Consider the following 20,473-nt stretch of genomic DNA (forward strand, 5'->3'; position numbering starts at 1 on the left):
CGGTTGTGTTTATCTTGTGCTCTGTGATTTTTGTCAATTTGTCATTAATATCTGTGTTACTGGTGCCTTGATTTGTGTCTTAGTCCAACATAACCAGCCGTGCTTGTGTTTTAAATCGTCTAATCGTTTAATTGTCTATTTTATTGTAGCAATTTTAACAAAACCTAACTCTGTTTTTAACCTGTGCATTTTGTTATTGTAACTTCTGTAAGCTGCGGTGCATTTGTTTCAATAGCTTTTGTTGTTGTTTCCCATAATCTGTAATCTCTCTCTCTTGTAATCTCTCTCCCGTTTCTTGTCGTCGCAACTGTTGTCGTGTATATTTTGTTTGTGTTTCGCAAGCCACGCTCAGTCGACAGCCACTCTGTCGCGCTCTCTCGCTTTCGCAGTCTCTTCGCGCTCTTATACTTTTGTGTTTTTGTGTGTCTACATTTTTATTGTTTGATCCCAGTGTCAAATTAAGTGAGGTATTTATAATTCTTTTGATACTTTGGTTTTATAAACAACTTTTTTTCTTAAATTTAAATACGTAAAAATGGCTCTTTTTTGTTCCAAGAAAGATTGTGAGTTTGGATCGTCACCTAATGATGTTTTTATTTATTGTCGTCTCTGCAATACAGTCATTCATCCAAAATGTACTGGACTTGTTGGCAGAGTAAAAGATTTTATTGATCTGCGTGTTGGTTTTTCGTGGACTTGTGCCTCTTGCGTTGAAATAGACCGTGATTTGGATGGCTATGTTGCGCTGACCAATGATCGTTTTATGAAACTTTTTGATAAGCTTATGAGCGTAGTTGCTGATTTTAAAGAGTTTAAGGCGGACCTTGATAATAAAAAATGTCAGTAGGGTCACCTAAACGCAGACCGCTCTTTCAAAATCTGCTCCCGTAAAGGCATCAGTTCCAAATCCCAACTTAGCTCCAAATATTTGTACCCGATCGGTAACGGCAGCTATGTCGGCATCTACTGGGTCTGGGGGACCTAAAGTTTCTCTGACAGCAGTACCCATAGGTACCAAAAGCTCTGGAGGAGTCCCTGTTTCTGCTAGTCAGACTAAGGGGTCAAACCCTATGCAGCTTTCTGTGCCTACTGGTGAAGTTAGCTCTATAGGAGTCCCTAGTCTTGGTAATCAGACGAACGATGTTCAGATTGCAAATGGTGGAAGAAAGAGCCTCTCGGTTGTTCCATATAGGAAGCAATTAGTTGTGTCTCGCTTAACACCTGAAACCACATCTGCAGATGTTTTGGAATTTATACAACAGGAATTCCCATCTCAAAACATCACAGTGGAGGAGTTTAAATTTCCATATGTTCGTATGATATCTTCATTTAAAATATCTGCTCCTCCGGAAGTATTTAATGTACTAAATTCTAAAAGTTTTTGGCTTAATGATGAATTGGTCATTAAAGAATTTGTTCCAAACAGACGGAGAACTAATAATAGGCCTTCCACGACTGTACCTGCGCCAAAAAACTGAGCAGCTTATTTTTGGCCTATCAAAATGTTAGGGGACTCAATATGAAACTACCTAAGCTTTATGCTGACTCCTCTGCCTTTTCTGAAGACATTCTGGCCTTTACTGAGACTTGGCTGAAACCGGAGATATCAGACTCCGAAGTTCTGTCTAAAAATTTTAATACGTATAGAACTGATCGCTCTCCTCGTAGGGGGGGTGGGGTGCTGGTTGCCGTTACCTCTACTTTATCATCGGAGAGAATATACTTTCTTAATCCCAATGACATAGAATTCGTTGGTGTTAAAGTTTCTTTGAAATCTTTTTCTATTTATGTAACTTGTTCTTATATTCCACCTGGATCCGACTTAACAATTTATGAGCAACATTCGTCTGCAATAAAAACTGTTTTATCTCATATTTCCGAAAGGGATCTTTTAATTGTTTTGGGTGATTTCAATCTCCCTGACATTTCTTGGTCCCTTTCCACTGACTCACTTGTCTCTACCCCTTTATCTGACCATGACTTCGTTGCCGGTCTGTTAGAATTATCATTACAGCAAGTTAGCTTTATACGTAATTCACTAAACAGACAATTAGATCTAGTATTTGTTTTAGATCCGTCTGAAGTCACTGTATCTAGAATTGACCCACTAGTTGTGCCTGAAGACCAGTATCATCCCACATTAGAACTTACAATTTGTCTTCCCAGCGTTGATACCCTCTCTCCTTCACTTTCTCCAAATAAATGTAGATGCTTTCGTAAATGTGACTTTAGTAAACTCAACAACTTGATTTCACAATATAACTGGACAAATTTATATAATTGCTTGGATATTGAAAGTGCTACGGAACTATTTTATAGTGTCCTAAACTGTTTTTTCAGTGAATGTGTTCCTGACAGTTTTCCTCCTAAGTTAGACAGGCCACCTTGGTTTACCAATCAGTTGCAAAGACTTAGAAACCTAAGAACAAACTTCTATAAAAAGTACAAAAAGTCGGGTAGGCCATCCGATTTTTCAAGATATGTGGTAGCTCGTACTAATTTTAATGTACTTAACACTCATTGCAATTCCATGTATTTGAACCAATGTAAATTTGAATTTTCAAAGGATCCGAGGAAATTTTATAACTTTGTCAATGCTAAGCGAAAGTCTTCAGCATTGCCATCATCCGTACGATTAAACTCTATTGAGGCATCTACGGATCCCGAAATTGCAGATTTATTTGCTGAATTCTTCCAATCTACTTATAGTTCTGTTTCATGGTCTAATTCTAGCTACCCTAATCACTTAAACAGGGCAAATTGTATTTTTTCTCCTGTAATCACCGAGAGTTCTCTCTTAAGGGATTTAGAAACTATAACGCCAACCTATTCTCCGGGGCCAGATGGACTCCCTGGGTGTGTTCTTAAGTTTTGTGCCCGAACTATTTGTAAACCCATTCTTAAACTTTTTAATTTGTCTATCTCATCATCTGTTTTTCCTACTATCTGGAAAGATTCTTTTATTATTCCACTCCACAAAAAGGGTGCGAAGGTTAATGCTCAGAACTATAGAGGAATCTCCAAATTGTCTGCAATTCCTAAAACATTTGAACGCATTATAACCTCTCAGTTGCAACATTTGTGCTCCTCTTTAATATCGCCGTGTCAACATGGTTTTGTTAAGCGTAGATCGACCACCACTAACCTGCTCGAATTGACATCTTTTGTACTAGATGGATTTAACAAAAAATTACAGACGGACGTTATATATACAGATTTTAGTAAAGCCTTTGACTCTGTTAACCACTCTCTTCTTTTATTCAAATTAGATCTGCTTGGGTTTCCGAATAATCTGTTAACTTGGATTTCAAGTTATTTGAATGGTAGATCTCAGAGGGTTTTATTCAAAAACGCTGTTTCCAAGATGATCAACGTGACATCTGGAGTGCCTCAGGGCAGTCATTTAGGCCCTTTGCTGTTTACTCTGTTTATAAATGATCTTCCTTCTATCGTAAATCACTCTCGTGTACTTATGTATGCTGATGATGTTAAGCTTTGTTTTTCATATAATAACATTGAATCTGGTTTCTGCTTGCAGTCAGACTTAAATAGATTCCAGGAATGGTGTCAGTACAACCTTTTGAATTTAAACTATCTTAAATGCAACGTTATGACTTTTTATAGGGGTACGCCAACGTTCATGAGTTACTCTCTTCAGAACATGTCCTTGGACCGAATATACTCAGTAAACGATTTAGGTGTTCTCCTAGATCCTAAACTTAAATTTGACTCCCACATAACCTCTACTGTAAATAAAGCTATGAGTGTTCTTGGGTTTATAAAGCGTTGGTCTAAAGAATTTGATGATCCATACACTACCAAATTATTATTTACCTCACTTGTCCGACCTAATTTAGAATACTGTTCTTCCGTTTGGAGTCCTCAGTATCAAGTGCACATTGACCGTATAGAGTCCGTACAGAAACAATTTCTTCTCTTTGCCTTACGTGGTTTGAACTGGGATCAAAACGTCAGGTTGCCTTCTTACTCGAGTAGATTGCTATTAATTAATTTGCCTACTCTAGTAAGCCGTAGAATTATGCTTGGTACTATTTTTATGAATAATCTTATCAGAGGCGATATTGATTCTGTAGATTTGGTAAGCCGCCTAAGTTTCAATGTTCCTGTTAGACTAATGCGAAACTACCATCCTATTAACTTGCCACGATGTTCATCTAATTTTAGTCAGCATGAGCCCTTTCGCGTTCTTTCTAATAATTATAACAACCTGTATCATTTAATTTGTTCCTCAACTTCTATCCCTGTACTAAAAACTAAAATCTTAGCTCATTTGCTTTAATCTTGTTGATCTATGTTTTGACCTGTCTTTATTTGTTCTATGTACCTTCCTCGCGAACCGTATTTGCCCGAAATAAAAATGGGCCCGCGCGTAACAAGCACGTGCTTGGTGTCGTTTGGGCCACTTGTTTGTACTGCTCTTAGTGCATCAACGTTCAACAATATAAAAAAAAAAAAAAAAAAAAACTACGATAGAGTTTAAGACTTTGATACATACAACTATGGACACCTGTGCCTCGCTTTTCTACTTTCTTTCGTAGAGGACGTGGAGTCAAAACCGGTATATTTAAATGGTTAATTTACATTTGGGGGATTGAAAATCAATGAATGGGTACGTGTATGTGTGAACTCTGTATAGTATAAAAAGTGGACATGCATGCGTTCAAATTCACAGTCTAAGTTTTTACTTCACATCGAACGTCATCTAGAGGAAAAAATTTCTTGATCATTCTTAACAAAAAAAAAAAAAAAAATATAACTGCTCATACCAGCTCAAAACAGCTGGTGGCCAGCTTATAACATCTAGTTAACAGCTACTAAACAGATAATAACCATCTAATAAGAGCTACTAACCAGCTTAAACAAGTAGTAAGCAACTACGAAACAAGTACTGAACAACTGCTAAACAGGTAGTAAACATCAAAATACATCTAAATACAACGTGGAACAACTGTACCAAGTCCAAAAACCTCAACAAGCATCATGAATCAGGAAAACCAGAAACCAAAACAACAAAGGTTGGAGAATCACATTGGAGGAGAACATTCTGTACATGCCGGAAAGGTACACCTCTCTTCAAGATGATATCATCAATGAAATGGTTGATGAAAAATTTAATATTTATAAAAGTAATGACAACTTGTATTTAGAAATAAGTCAGTAATCATTAAATAGATTGAGATTTTAAGAATATAACAATAAATACACTTTTTTAAATATAATGAAGAAAATGTATCGAATCTTTTTTTTATTCGGAAATGGTATATATATATTACAGATTTTGGCGTTCCCTAAACAGTATTTGTTTAGTAACTGAGAAGTGACTACATGAATTTCGGAAATTTTAAATCTTTCACCTATAAAGTTTGTAAAATATACTACAATGAATATTTTGTCACAGTTAACCAAAGCTAGATTTGCTTTGAAGCGAAAATTCGATGATCTCAAACAAGTCAAAAATCGTACGAATTTACAATTGAAGGAAACTTTTAAGCCTATTACTGAACCCTTACATGAACTTGTTAAGGAAAATAAAAAACAAAAGATTTCTAATGTACAAGATAGCATAAAAGTAAAGCGTGAAATGAAGCAAATTAAAAATACGATGATGGTGAGAGAGAGCTTGACGATTTCTACTTTACAACTAATGAGAAAGGTCTGCAGTCTAATCGAAACATAACTCCACCAAGGTCTTTTGTTGATAGTGATTCCTTTAATCAACTCTTTTCACAAACGAATATAGAGGAAGATATAGAAGATGTGAAAAAGGAGACGGAAAAGAGTGAAGAAGAAGGGACAACACCTTTACCAATGTATACAGGAGAGGCCGATATGGGTGTGGATGCAGAGCTAGAAGATAATAACGCTGGTTATAACTATGATTTAAATATCAGTAATTTGACCACAGGAAATGTATTGGAAAAGGTTATGGACCTAAAAGTAGTGCAAACAATTCATTAACATTGGGAGATAAAGAATTAAAATTTAAAGATAATAAGATAACATTTTCTAGTGGAATGAGTTGCGATCTGACTGCTGGTCTGTACTCTCTAATTTTTCTTAGTAAACCTGAAAACTATGATGATCAAGACTTGAAAATGTATAAAAAAATTATTTTAGAAACGAATATACATAGAGTAGGCTTTAAACCTAATAACAGAATAAAGGGCATACAAATATAGCCATATTATTAAGAAGTTGATAGACAAAGATTTCAGTCCTACAACGTCTACTCCACTTCGCTCAAAAACAGGTTTTGGCTTCAGAAATCAAATCCAAACTATATATATTGAAATGATGTAAATGAGTTAGTCGAACGATTGGAAATTTTAGTAGCATCAAAAGGAGCGGGCAACACCAGCCACAATAACGAAATTTTTTCAATATTAGAGAAATTGCGTGAAGAAAGGATTATATTTTAATGGGTATAAATAGGAAGGACAAATGTGTTTTACATTTATAAGCAACATGTCTGTCGAGAAACTTGGACATTTTTCTGTTGATAAGGAACGATCAGAAAATTTGAAAAGACGCGTTTATTCATTATCATCATTATTCATCGATGAGGACGGTAATCTAAATGCTCAAAATAAACGTATCAAAAACTGATCTAAGCCTTTAGACAACAACGATCTAGCAACGAAACAATATACTGATGAGATCCTCGGAAAGTTGACAGAAGATTTAAGAAAAATTATAACTCAAAATGTTAACCGTGGACTCACAAAAATTTCAAGTTTAGAATATAAAATTGAAATGAATAATAAGAGGGCAGACAGCGCTGACCAAATTTTTGCCAAAATTCTGGAAAAGATTAAAACCATTGAGGACTACATATTTAAATATGTAACAAAACCGATATCATTACCGAAAAAAAACACAATTGAGTTAGAAGGTGTCGCTTCTCAGCCTATTAGAAGAATATGATTAAGCAAGAAATCGTAAATGAGTTGCACGGACCATCTCGAAAAAACTTTCAACGAAGACGAGTGATTACAATCTGTGGCAAGCAGATTTGGTTGAAATGGGAGCCTTATCAAAATCTAATGATGGGTACTGATACTTGTTTACTGTTATAGAAACATTTTCGAAATATGCTTGGGGTGAGGCATTAAAATAAAAATGCAAATGATGTTTCCCAAGCCATGGAGAGAATATTTAAATCGGGTCATGGAACACCAAGAAACCTGCAAACTGATGAGGGCACTGAATTCTTCAATTCTAAATTTAAGGTATTAATGAAAAGTTATAGGATAAATCATTATTCAATCTTCAGTACTCTAAAAGCATCAATAGTTGAACGTTCCAATAGAACTCCTAAAGAATTAATGTGGCGTGTGTTTAGTTTCAATGGAAAATATAAGTGGATAGATATGTATAAAAAATTAATTAATAAATATAATAATAAAGTGCATAGAACAATAAAAATGAGTCCAAGTAAAGTCAATTCTTCCAATGAAAAACAAATATTACAAACATCGTATAATCACCTGAAAATATTTGTTGCAAGTAAATTCCGTAAGGGGGACCACGTTCGTATCAGTAAATATAAACATGTCTATGAGAAAGGGTATACACCAAACTATACAACAGAAATCTTTAAAATTAGAAAGGTGAAGAACACATACCCTAAAACATACTTACTTGAAAATTTAGATGGTAGCCCGATTCAGGGCGGATTCTATAAAGAAGAACTGAAAAAAAAAACGATTTCCCCACACATACCTAGTTGAAAAAGTTGTAAGGCGAAAAGGAAATAAAGTTTTGGTTAATAAAGTTAAGTAACAAGGAAGACATTTTGTAGCATTAAGTTTACTATTAACATTTTTGTACAATGTTTAAACTAAAATTAAATATATTAAAAATACCTTTTAAAAACTAAAAATAATTTTTATTTATATTTTCCAAAGTCTCGATCATAATAAAACATCTCCAATTCAACTGATTTATAAAATAGTTCTTTTTCAATAAGTTCCTTTTGAAATTTAAGGCTATCTAATGATTCTCCATCATTCACATAATTATTTTGTATCATCTCACCCAAGCAAAATGAATTTGATTCTAGCCATTCAACATTTTCTAAAATATCTTTTTCAATTAATCTCTGATGTTTTATTGATGTCGTACCATGGTCTTCATTTCTTAACTCTAAAAATTGTGTTTCATTAACATAACGTTTTGTTTGGTTATCTTTGCCACAAAGAATTTTTTTATTTACTTTAACTGTAGTTATTATACCCGTTACTCGTAGAGTAAAAGGGTATACTAGATTCGTCGGAAAGTATGTAACAGGCAGAAGGAAGCGTTTCCGACCCCACAAAGTATACATATTCTTGATCAGGATCACTAGCCGAGTCGATCTAGCCATGTCCGTCTGTCCGTCTGTCCGTCTGTCTGTCCGTCCGGATGAACGCTGAGATCTCGGAAACTATGGGAGCTAGGCTATTGAGATTTGGCGTGCAGATTCCTGAGCTTCTTACGCAGCGCAAGTTTGTTTCAGCACAGTGCCACGCCCACTCTAACGCCCACAAACCGCCCAAAAACTGTGGCTCCTACAGTTTTGATGCTAGAATAAAAATTTTATCTGAAATGTATTGTTCTCATCAATACCTATCGATTGACCCAAAAAAAAGTTTGCCACGCCCACTTTAACGCCCACAAACCGCGAAAACCTGTGACGCCCACAATTTTCATGCTAGATAAAAAATTTTAACTGAAATGTATTGGTCTCGTCGATACCTATCGATTGATCAAAAAAAAAATTTGCCACGCCCACTTTAACGCCCACAAACAGCGAAGACCTGTGACGCCCACAATTTTCATGCTAGTTAAAAAATTTAAACTGAAATGTATTGGTCTCGTCGATACCTATCGATTGATCCAAAAAAAAATTTTTTTAATCTCGCTTTGCTGCTTGCATATCTCCATATAGCTGAGTAACGGGTATCTGATAGCCGAGGTACTCGACTATAGCGTTCTTCCTTGTTTTATGTGCTTTTGTTCTAAATATTGTTCTATTACCATATAGTGAGGCCCCAGTTAATAAAACATTTTTATAGTCTTCAATTGTAAGATTTCGTGAACTCACTCCCTTTGCTTTATTATGTGAAGATTCAACTTGATCTATTTTATAACAATAAACCTTTGAGCACAGGCCTACAAATTCTGTCATGAGTTTACCGTTAAGCTTATCTTTAAAAAACCCTAAACTTTTTTTGTTAACTCTTTTGAAGTTGTATAGATTAATTCTTTCATCTGAATAGTCCGATTTATCAAATTTTGCTTCAAGATCATTACGAATATCTTTATAAAAATCTTCAGTTTTTATTGTATAGATAAATTAATCAGTATCCATATAATTTAAGAGTAACTTTTCCTGAAACTTTGGCTTCATATATTGATAGTGAAAATCATACATTTTCCATTTCGATAAGTCGAATACTGCAAATCCTAAATACATTGGCTTATTAAATAGAACGGACAATCTTTTCATTTGAATTGCATAGAAATTATCATTAATTTTAGTTACACTATGAAAATTGGATTTTGAAATTAAAGTTTTGGCACAATGTGCTTTTCGTCCAGTCTTCGAGCTATCCGGAGCTTTCCATGTACTAATAAGCTTAATATCGACCCTGCGCTCGGGATCTTCCATTGTTTTTTCGTAAACAGAATTATTCATTAATTTAAAAAAATCTTTTTCAAATGTATTTTTTGCATTTTGCCAATGTAAAGTATTTAGATCAATGTAATTCTTTAACCAAGGCTTTTGTAAAAAGTGAACACCTCTATGGATCTTTTTCAATACTAACCCATTCTGTATACATTGTTGCAAAGTCCGATAATGTATTACATAATTTTTCTTATTTCCCAGGTCAGCAATTAATTTTTTTACCTTATCCTCTTTTGAGGCCAGACAATTTGACGGACAAAATGGAAGATCATTATGAAGATCACGTAAACGGTATGGATATATTAAGTCCACTTCCAAAAAATAACCGTATTTGATATCGATTGGAATATTATTAATATCAAAATTGTCTATGTCTGTGGTAGACATCTTTATATGGTAAAGGTTGTGACATTGCCCAACCATACAAGTTATTCGCATCCACATACATTAAAAATGAAGACTCCTTCGAGGAATCATAATCTGACAAATATTTGTTATTTGCTTTTGTATATCTATGACAACATTGAACTAAACCACCTCGAATGCTACTTTGAATAAATCTATACATATCTATATCTGTCAGCAATTCAAGTTGAATATTTGTAGTTTTCAACATTGCCTCCCAAGATAGACCTGGTGTCGTAAAATACTGAGCTGGGTCAAGTGAATAAATTTGCATACAAATTTTTCGGAAGTTTTCAAAAATGTCAGCTAAAAGAAATACATCAGTTTTTATACCCTTGCAGAGGGTATATTGATTTCAGTCAGAAGTTTGCAACGCAGTGAAGGAGACGTTTCCGACCCCATAAAGTATATATATTCTTGATCAGCATGACTAGACGAGTCGATCTAGCCATGTCCGTCTGTCCGTCCGTTTCTACGCAAAGTAGTCTCTCAGTTTCAAAGCTATCGGGCTGAAACTTTTCCAAAAGTCTTACATCTTTTGCATAAGTCGGAACCAGCCGGATCGGACAACTATATCTTATAGCTCCCATAGGAATAATCGGACAAAAAAATTAAAAAAAATTATATCTCTGGTGTTTTTTAGCATATAACCTCCTTAGCTTGGAAATAACATTTTTTTATTATTTTTGAATTTTGAATTAAATTTTATCGAAATCAAACGACTATATCATATAGCTGCCATAGGAACGATCGGAAAATTGGTGGAAAAATAATATGAAACAAATTATAGCTTCGGTGTTTTTCAACATAAACCCTCCAACGCTTGGAAATAACATTTTTTAATTAGTTCTGAATTTCGAATTTAATTTTTTCAAAATCGGACGACTATATCATATAGCTGCCATAGGAACGATCGGAAAATAACATGAAACAAATTATAGCTTCGGTGTTTTTTAGCATATAACCTCCTACGCTTGGAAATAACATTTTTTAATTAGTTCTGAATTTCGAATTAAATTTTATCAAAATCGGACGACTATATCATATAGCTGCCATAGGAACGATCGGAAAATTGGTAGGAAAATAATATAAAACAAATTATAGCTTCGGTTTTTTTTGACATATTATCTTATACTATTCGGAATATCATTTTTTGTGTTTTTAAATTTAATAATTATAGCTGCAAGGGTATATAAGCTTCGGCTTGCCGAAGCTAACTTTTTTTCTTGTTAAATATAATTCTAAATACTCTTTAAGAGTGAACAAGAGAAATGCGACCAAACTTTAAAAGCTTGATCATAATCTTCCTGAGAGCATTCCCTTTCCGTTAAATTACTATAGAATGCTTCCCTTGGTGGGAGGGAAGTTTCCTCGAGTCTACTAGCGGAGTCTAAGTATTCATAGGGAAATATACCCTTCTTACGCATTAGTCCAAATTCTATATCATTACTGAAAAACGATTTAACAGTGCTCAATTGATCATCAACTTAATTAGAAGATAGGGTATCTAAACTTGATGGCATAAATCTATATGTATCGAGGAAACGAATTTTAAAACTATTTCCACTTAAACTTTTTATTTTCTTTGAGACAGAAATATAGTTTTCCTTATTTATTGGTATTACGGAAATTTTACCGGGAATCTTTCCCAACTCTTGAACAAATAAATGACAGTCGTATTTCGAAAAATTATGAAAAAATATTGGTATGAATTTGTTAACTTTATAATCGAAGTTACATTTAGAGTGGGCTGCACCTCTGAAGCGACCTGTGAAATGACAATGATCTCTAACCCTATCAGTCCCTAAAACTTTCTGACAAATAGAACAATTCAATGAATTATCAAATATTTGCTGGTCATCCAAAGTCATTCTCATAGGAACTATTTTATGTAAGTAGTCATCACTCAATTTAGTTAAATTTGTTATCAATGAATTTACAAAACTTACTTCCGAATTTGTTCCTGTTTCTAAAACAAATTTATCTAGTCTAGAATCAAAAGCACACTTTATATAATACGCATATGATATTGGAATATGTTCATTAATATTAAATAATTTGGGGCTCACTTCAAAATTTTTTGGTTCCAGAATGCATTCAAAATCCGCGTAGACAACAAATGGAACTTGAAGCTGATGTTGAACTTGGGTAAATTCCAGTGTGTTATTCTGGGGTGCGGTATCTTTGAAACCTTCCTACTGCAGAGCGTTTTGTGTTTCAATGCAGCTTCCTGGGTTCCGGAAAAATTCAAACACACATTGCACAAAAATTGCGCCCTCCTCTGATTTCCTCTTTGAGCAGTCATTAGTCTTTGAAAGAGAAATATATACAAATTATTTAATTGCTTAAAGGAGATAAAAATGAATAAAAGAACTTACCTTGAAATATTTTTAATGTACATGTAATGTCCATTTCCACCTTCTTCCAAAAACATCATATTGATATGAAGAGGCTTTTCCACTTCCGATTGAAAAAGTGGTCCAATTATTTCTCTCGTCTCTTCATTATATCCGAATACGTTAAAACTCATATGAGTATTCTTCTTTAAAAAATTTTTTATACATTTTATTTCAAGGAGGAAAGTCAACCCTGTGCAATCTAATATTATTTCATCACTTATACGAATTATCTCCAGCGATATATCAATATTATATGGCGAACATCTTTGCGGCCTGTTAACAATTTTCAAGGCAGAAATCAAAGCCCATTTAAAACAGTATTGATCATTTTCGTTACAAACGCTAACTATTGCTTTTTTCGTTAAAAGGAAACGAGGAAGTGATATGAAAGATGAGCTAGCCATCGGTGTATAACGATTCACATTCATTTCCAAGCGAGTCAATTTTATAAAAGACCATCCCCTGTCTCTCTCTTGAAATTCTTGTGTTTTTTAAAGTATTTCCATGGTATGTTCATGGAAGATATTTTCTAAGTCAGAATTTTTATTCATGATCGTCATTTTACTTTGAAAACTTTTCATTTCAATTTCTTCAGATTCATCTTTAAAAAGTATATACTCTTCAAACAGTTCAAAGTTTACTTTTGCTGAAGTATAACTTTCTAATAGAATTCTGAGATGAGGTAGCAGGGACAATCCAGCTTCACTCAAGAAACTCTTAGGTAAGATCAAGTCCGATCCATAGTTTACATGTAATGTAGTTTTCTTCCCTTGAATCCCTCAGAAATTTTTTTGACTCTTTCGTCAAAGTATTGAATTGCATTTCGCTTATGCAACTCCGAACGGACATGATTTGCCCACTTATTCTTTAGCAAGAAACACTTGCAGGATTGACAAAACTGATTTTGGTTATTCATTTTATTTTATTCGTTTTGCTTAAATTCTTTTTTCACGATCACTTTTTCACTTTTACTTAAGTTGTGTTTGACGTAGCAGAGTATCCCACTTCAAGACTATTTTTGGAAGACTACTGTGAGGAGTTGAATAACTCCCCACAAATAGAAGCAGCAGCAGATGGCCGGCCGCTTACCAGATACGCGGCGAATTCGCGTAGTAACGGCGCGGCGAGGAGAACGAGAGAGTTTGGAGACCAAGGGTGGAGATCGAGAGAGTTTGGAGACCAACGAAGGAGAGCGAGAGAGTTTGGAGACCAATGAAGGAGAGCGAGAGAGATTGGAGACCAAGGATGGAGATCGAGAGAGAATGGAGACTTCGCGGGCAGAGCAAGAGTGCCGTATGCAAAAGGGGATAACGGAACTCCACCGGACTTTGGACTCTCCCGTGAACTTTGGACCGGGAGAGGAAGTGCCACATCTCGGCAGTGGAGCGGCACACAGGCGTGCCACAAGAGGCCCGGGAATCAGCGGGACTGCAGCAGTGGGCGGAGCATCGATTGAAAGCGGTACGTGAAGGAGAAGTGGGTCATCCAGGAGGCACGGACTTTGGAGAGATCCAGCGGGCCGTGCGCAAAAGGGAAATAACGGTGCTTGGAGGCCCTATATAAGGCCGCAGAGCGCTGGCAGCTGGATCAGTCGATCACGGGGAGTCAAACCTTCAAGATCAATTAAAGTACCAAATAAACAGTCAGTCAAGCAAATAATCTACGAGGGAGCTACAACCAAGCGAGTCGTCGGAAGCAGCGCCGTGGGAAGCATACAAGGAGCAAGATCGCCACGTCGAGACGTTCGTCCGAATTGAGACACAGGTGGCTGAGTTCTGAAAGGCATCACGCGGCTAAGTCAAGGCGTTTGTTTTCTAACTTTGTCACGACCACACCCTGGCGAGTCGCCCGGCGGGTCTGTCAGAGACAAGCAAAAGAGTCCTACGACGAAGAGCCGTCAGCTTGGGGAGGAAAGTTGTCTGCGACCCAGCGTACCTTGCCCGACCAAGCAGGACCTGGCGTGACGGACGAGCGGTAGATCGATTTGCGGTTTCAAGAGGCGGCAGCCTGGAGAGCCCTGAGATTACCGGCGAAGTTCCCGAGCAGCGACCGCCCAGCTCCCCGAGCGCCAGAACAACGAGGTACTGGTCAGAAGACAGCGCAGAGGACATCGACATCGACGCCAGCAGACATTTCCGGCAGCCACGTTACCATCGCCGGGTGGAACGTTCGTCTGCGCTAGGCGTAAAGCGAAGTGAACCGCTAGACAGCCTCCGGGCGGCAGCCTTGACTGTCAGCGCGAACTGAGCAAGAACCTAGCGGGACCGTCCGGGACAGAGCAAGGGACAGGTATTGCCTCGAAAGGCGTCAGCCTGGAGAGCAAGGCTTGTTCACCCTAGTCTGAGAACGGTGACGCTTCCCTAAGCCCACAAGGCCGAACTCTCTGCGGGTCTAAGGCGCTACAAGCGACCCCGAGGCAACGCGTCGGCAAGCAAGCAGAGGCGGCCACTACGAGCGTCCCGAGACCCAGGATCCAGAGGAGGACGAGTCAACGCGTCGAGGAGCCAGAAAGAGGAGCGCCAGCAGCCGGCGGAACTAGAGCCAAGAGATACCGAAGCCAGCCCAGCCACACACCCGCTGTACTAATACCACGAGAATAAATCCCACTGTTACCATTTGAACACTTTGTTTTCTCACTGATCTACGGGCAATCACGTCATATAAATTTGGTGGGACGAACGCACAATCTTCTGAGCTAGCCGCACGAATCTCGTAGCGAGCAGACACACAAAATCAGTTCGTTACACTACCTATTGTCCTCGATCATTTATAGTGTTTGAAGTGGGCGTGAACGATAATATTGAAGATGAGAGATGCATACTTAAATTTTTTTTAAAATTCAAAAACTTAGGCAGTTCTAGTAGGTTACATCGTTTATTCATTAGTTAGAAGAGATGATAAGTATTGATATTGAAAAATATTTGATACAAGTGTAACCAATAGGACACCATCAAATCGATAAAGGAGACACAAAATCATAGAATAAAGGAGAGTGTTGTTTAGAAGAGGTCGCACACACTTTGCTGCAGGTGGGAAAGGAAAGGTCATTTTTTATACACACCATCATAGGGGACAGTTTGGAAAAAATCATTTCGAGTTTGAGAAAAAACAAAGATTTTCATTTGTTGAATTTCGAGAATGCACATTTTCGGGTAATAGAAGAGGAAAAATCAAAGATTTTCATTTGTTGAATTTCGAGAATGCATATTTTTGGGTAAAAGAAGAAGATGAAAACCTGTATAAAATTTCCTTATAAATTGTGTAAGCATATTTAAAAGGGTAAGACGAGATTGTTGACTTAGATAGACAACATGCATTCAGTTAAAATAAATAACTTTTTGAATGTATTTGACGGAATTCTGTTCAATGCACACTATGTACGGCTCCAGTTCATACAATCAAAACTCTTTGAATGTGAACGAGGTAATATAAAAACATCTTTTCATGGAAATCATATGGACACCTGCGTGTGTAGCAATGATGCAGCCAGGGAGTTGATATTTGTGTATGCCATCGAATTTTGGTTTACAAAACGGAAGCACTCAACATTTTGAATATATACTATAATCTAGAAAAAAGAATGAAAATGATTAAATAACATAATAAAACATGTTCGAAATACCAAAATAAATGAATAAATGTATTATTATGCTACAAAACAAACTTCTGACTTTTTATTTCGAGTTAAAATTACAGGTACGGAGAATGGAAAATATTTCCTTGACTGAGATATGTCGGCTACTTGCGAGTGGTTGCGCGGTCGTGATTTCAACCCCTATTATGGGCACGTTGGCGTGAGGCCCATGATCTTATCAATGAGCGTGCGCGTTCTGGGTTGTGCATGTGTCTCTTTTATTGCGGTCAGGTAATTGACAGGTGCGCATGTTCGGGTAGCTCTTGCTTGAATCCTTTTAATGACATGTTTATGACCCATTTGTGGAAAGGAGAGAATCTTAGACAATTTACCAGTTAAACGTTCTGGGGCGGAAACAAAAATGTGTATTTGAAAATATTCCACATCTGAGAATCATTAACTTGTGAGATTTATTTTATTGGTGTTGTTTTGATTTCTAAATTAGTTTTACAATCATAGGAAACATTATTCCCCAACATGATCGGACATGTTTCTCTAAGATAACCATCTTTGAATACTTTGGGTGTGCGACCTTTCACACGTGCACAGCAACACCTGTGATAATGAGGCAAAAGGGTACGTGATCACACCTTTCCCCAACATGATCGGATATGTTCCTCTAAGATAACAACCTTTGGATACTATGGTTGTGCGACCTTTCTCACGTGCACCTTTCTCACCTGACTATTAATTGCACATAATGAGGGGAAGGATACATGATTAATATTGTCACATGGGGATGTGGGGGCGATGGGGGCAATTAATTGTACTTTTTATAGACATTATCGTGATATTTTTATGACTTCAAAGCCCATTAAAATCAGTTAATTTAATGGATTATGCTAATTGTCCCAGAACCCGCATACGTTAATAAGGGGGGGAGGGGGGGCGGTGGCCATTAATATGCTAATTGTCCCAGAATCCGCGTTTCCCTACTACTAATGACGTAATTCCATAAACGTAAAAGTCCAGTAAGATCTCAAAATCTAATAAGACCGAATTATGTAAGCACAAACAAAGAAGTGGCGATCGCATCATCCACTTGCGATTGCGTCACCTAATGCACTAACAGTAAATTTTAAAACGCAAACCGAGGTTTCATTCTATCCAATTCTGTAACATACAATTAGTCTTTTTCCAACGTTCTAACAAAGAATAACCAACGAATATAAAAAACCTTCTGATTTTTTATTCGGGCGACTCATATAAATATATAAACAAGTCGGCTGAGGTTTGTACGACCAGATTCTCATGTGCTCAAAACGATGTAGCGGGCCCGAGTGAGGATAAATTGAATAAATGGTAAAGAATATATAATCGAACCTCTCGATCGTGTGTTTCCTTCTCGTATTCAGGTACTAAGTCTAACCTAACCTTACCTCATTCACACTGCTGCTTTGGGTCTGAATGTGGACACCCTTCCCGCAATCCTAGTTTTCCGGCCTCTTCCGTAGTTTTGGGGTTTGCGCGTGGACACCCTTCCCGCCTTATCCGAAATTCTAGCTCCTTCTCGGCTTGACCTCGCCCATAGGTCCAGTCCGGTGGATTTTTCGCATCCGACGCGAAACACAAAACTCTTACGCCCGCAAAGTATCCTCCCGGCTTGGCCGAAGGTCCAGCCCGGTGGATTTTTCGCCTCTGACGCAAGGTACAAGACTCTAGCCAGCAGCATAGTAATTGGACTCTGCGTAACCAACGTCATCTGCGGTTTCCTCGACGCAATAAAGGACCTCTGGTGAAGACTCCCCCCGAAGTTATCCATTCTCCTGTGAAGTGGAACCCTCTAGTTTCGGTGATTTACAAATTTTCTTGTAAAGGACTCTTGGATCCGACTGAGATCTGTACCCCGGCCGAGAAAGCATCTTTACGCGTTTGCGGTTTTGCTTCAAATTTGTGCGTTTACAAAATAAAGCTTTGTTTTTTCTAAATGTTTTTAATTGTATACCATATTTAAATGTCCTCCTCAGCAAAGGCTACAAAGTTACGTGCTTATCGTGAGCTGTACGATTATTTAAAGCTATTTACGGACAAGCTAGCTGTGGACAATACTTGGCGTGTATCTGCGGAGAAACCCACCATAAGTGTAAGTGTCTTATTGATACAATCCCTGCAATCATTTTTTATCGGGGAAGGCGCTATTAAGTGACTTCTAGAAGATGATAGTGATCGTCCGCGATATCGCGTTCGGATCACGGAAATGACTCCCGTCGGGAAGAAATGTGCCACTTCGGCAACACTTCTCGAAGTCACTTCAGCGTTACTTCTGGAAATGTCGCCGAAGTCACTCCTGGAAGTGTCACTGAAGGGACTTCAAGAAGTGTCGCCGAAGTTACCTTTGGAAGTATCGCCGAAGTGGCACATTTTTTCCCGACGGGAGTCACTTCCTCGACCAGAATGCGTTATCGCCGAAGTAACTTCTGGAAAGGTCGCCGAAGTGACTCCGAGAAGTACCGCCAAAGCATGCTTGTAGAAGAGTCATCCCCAATTAGAAAATCTTGAATAAAAACATATTGTTATACCCGTTACTCGTAGAGTAAAAGGGTATACTAGATTCGTCGGAAAGTATGTAACATGCAGAAGGAAGCGTTTCCGACCCCATGAAGTATATATATTCTTGATCAGGATCACTAGCCGAGTCAATCTAGCCCTGTCAGTCTGTCCGTATGAACGCAAAGATCTCGGAAACTATAAGAGCAAGGCTAGGATTTTGCATGCAGATTCCTGAGCTTCTTGCGCAGCGCAAAATAAGATATAACGCCCACAAGCCGCCCAAGTCGGTGGCGCCCACAATTTTCATGCTAGAAAAAAATACCTATCGATTGATTAAAAAAAAAGTTTGCCACGCCCAAAAACCGCCTAAGCCTAAGTATTAGTCTCGTCAATACCTATCGAATACCAAAAAAAGTTTGCCACGCCCACTCTAACGCCCATAACGCTCAAGTCTGTCTACCGCCCATATAACCACATATTGAGATCGCGGGTGGGTGGCGCATTTTAATCTCGCTTTACTGCTTGCATGCCTCCATTTCCCTTTGGTACCTTTAGCTGAGTAACGGGTATCTAATAGTCGAGGTACTCGACTATAGCTCTCTTCCTTGGTTTTAATTACACCCGTTACTCTTAGAGTAAACGGTATATTGTATTCAGGAAAAAGTATTAGTGAATTCTATCTAGCCATGTCCGTTTGTCTGAAACTACAAATGGACGTTAAGCAAAGCAATTCAACAACAGTGCTGTGCCATCAAAACACTGCCGTAAACACACTTTTGGCATCAATAGAATGCGGGCCAACATTTGTCATCATCTATTAGTTTAAAACTGTTTCGCAATGATATAGATTATTTTCAATAATAACGGCGCATAAATAGTGTACTCGCTGAAACTTGGAATATAGTCATCCCACGGAATACTTCAAGGCTGTAACGAATATATATTTTAGAACCTTGAAGGGTTATAACCATATTTTGATGAAATCGTTGCAATGGGAAAATCTGACGAGGAACTGTCGGTCAGACCTATCAATAAAGCCGGACCTCCCCTACGCAAGGACAAGCCCCAGCTTGGTGTGCCCGCCGTTGAGTTAGTTGTCTTTAAACTCTAATAGTTGAAAAGCACATTGCTTTCTATTTGCGAACATTATCCAGAGCAAAGCGGCATTATGCACAAGTCAATGTGTTAATTTCATAACTTCCTTTATGGCCGGCCATTTCCCTTGATAACAGATCATCGCATTTTGGGATATCTACCGCATGAAGGTAGTGCCAAATATGGTCTAAAATCAGATGCTGAGCTAAGCAATCATTTTGAGTGCATATGATTTCATAATTAATTTGTTTTTAAAACTCACTTTGTAAAAAAAGGCATTTATTCTTACAGAAAGGAGTTTGGAAAACAAAACTACTTATATCAAATTTTGTGACGAAATAAATTAAAGCATTTGACTAAATAAATTCACCTTTCTTAAATTTCCTGAAATTGCAGCGTAAAAGCGCAAAATCAAGAAAGAACCCGTTTAATTCCCGTGAGCGACAAGTCGTAAGTAAGCTTTGTGATATTAATTTCATTTAGATATACCTCGTTTGTTTCATACTATACTCGAACTGGGCTCAAGTATCGGTTATCAAGGCATTTAAATTAAACATCCGCGGGAAACGTTGTGCGATAGACCAACGGGTAAGGTGTCTGTCTCTGGTGCGAAAAGTCCCCGGTTCAAGTGCGCGCCGATGCTGTACGATTTTAAAGAATAATATCTATAATTTCTCTATCAATTGTAATAAAAAAGTTATACTTAAACGTTTCCAAATTTCAAATAAAAAAGGACTTATTGTCATGAGCGGGACTCGA

General features: G+C 37.4%; 1 long non-coding RNA gene across 1 annotated transcript; it reads left to right on the plus strand.

Annotated features, from left to right (window-relative positions):
* The first annotated feature begins 17,271 nt into the window (after window positions 1-17,271).
* LOC139354494 (uncharacterized) lies at window positions 17,272-18,212 on the plus strand. Its single transcript, XR_011605454.1, has 3 exons — window positions 17,272-17,409; window positions 17,485-18,022; window positions 18,097-18,212. It is a non-coding gene; the product is annotated as an uncharacterized lncRNA (long non-coding RNA).
* Window positions 18,213-20,473: the final 2,261 nt, after the last annotated feature.

Source organism: Drosophila suzukii (assembly GCF_043229965.1).
Source record: "Drosophila suzukii chromosome 2 unlocalized genomic scaffold, CBGP_Dsuzu_IsoJpt1.0 scf_2c, whole genome shotgun sequence".
NCBI lineage: Eukaryota > Metazoa > Arthropoda > Insecta > Diptera > Drosophilidae > Drosophila > Drosophila suzukii.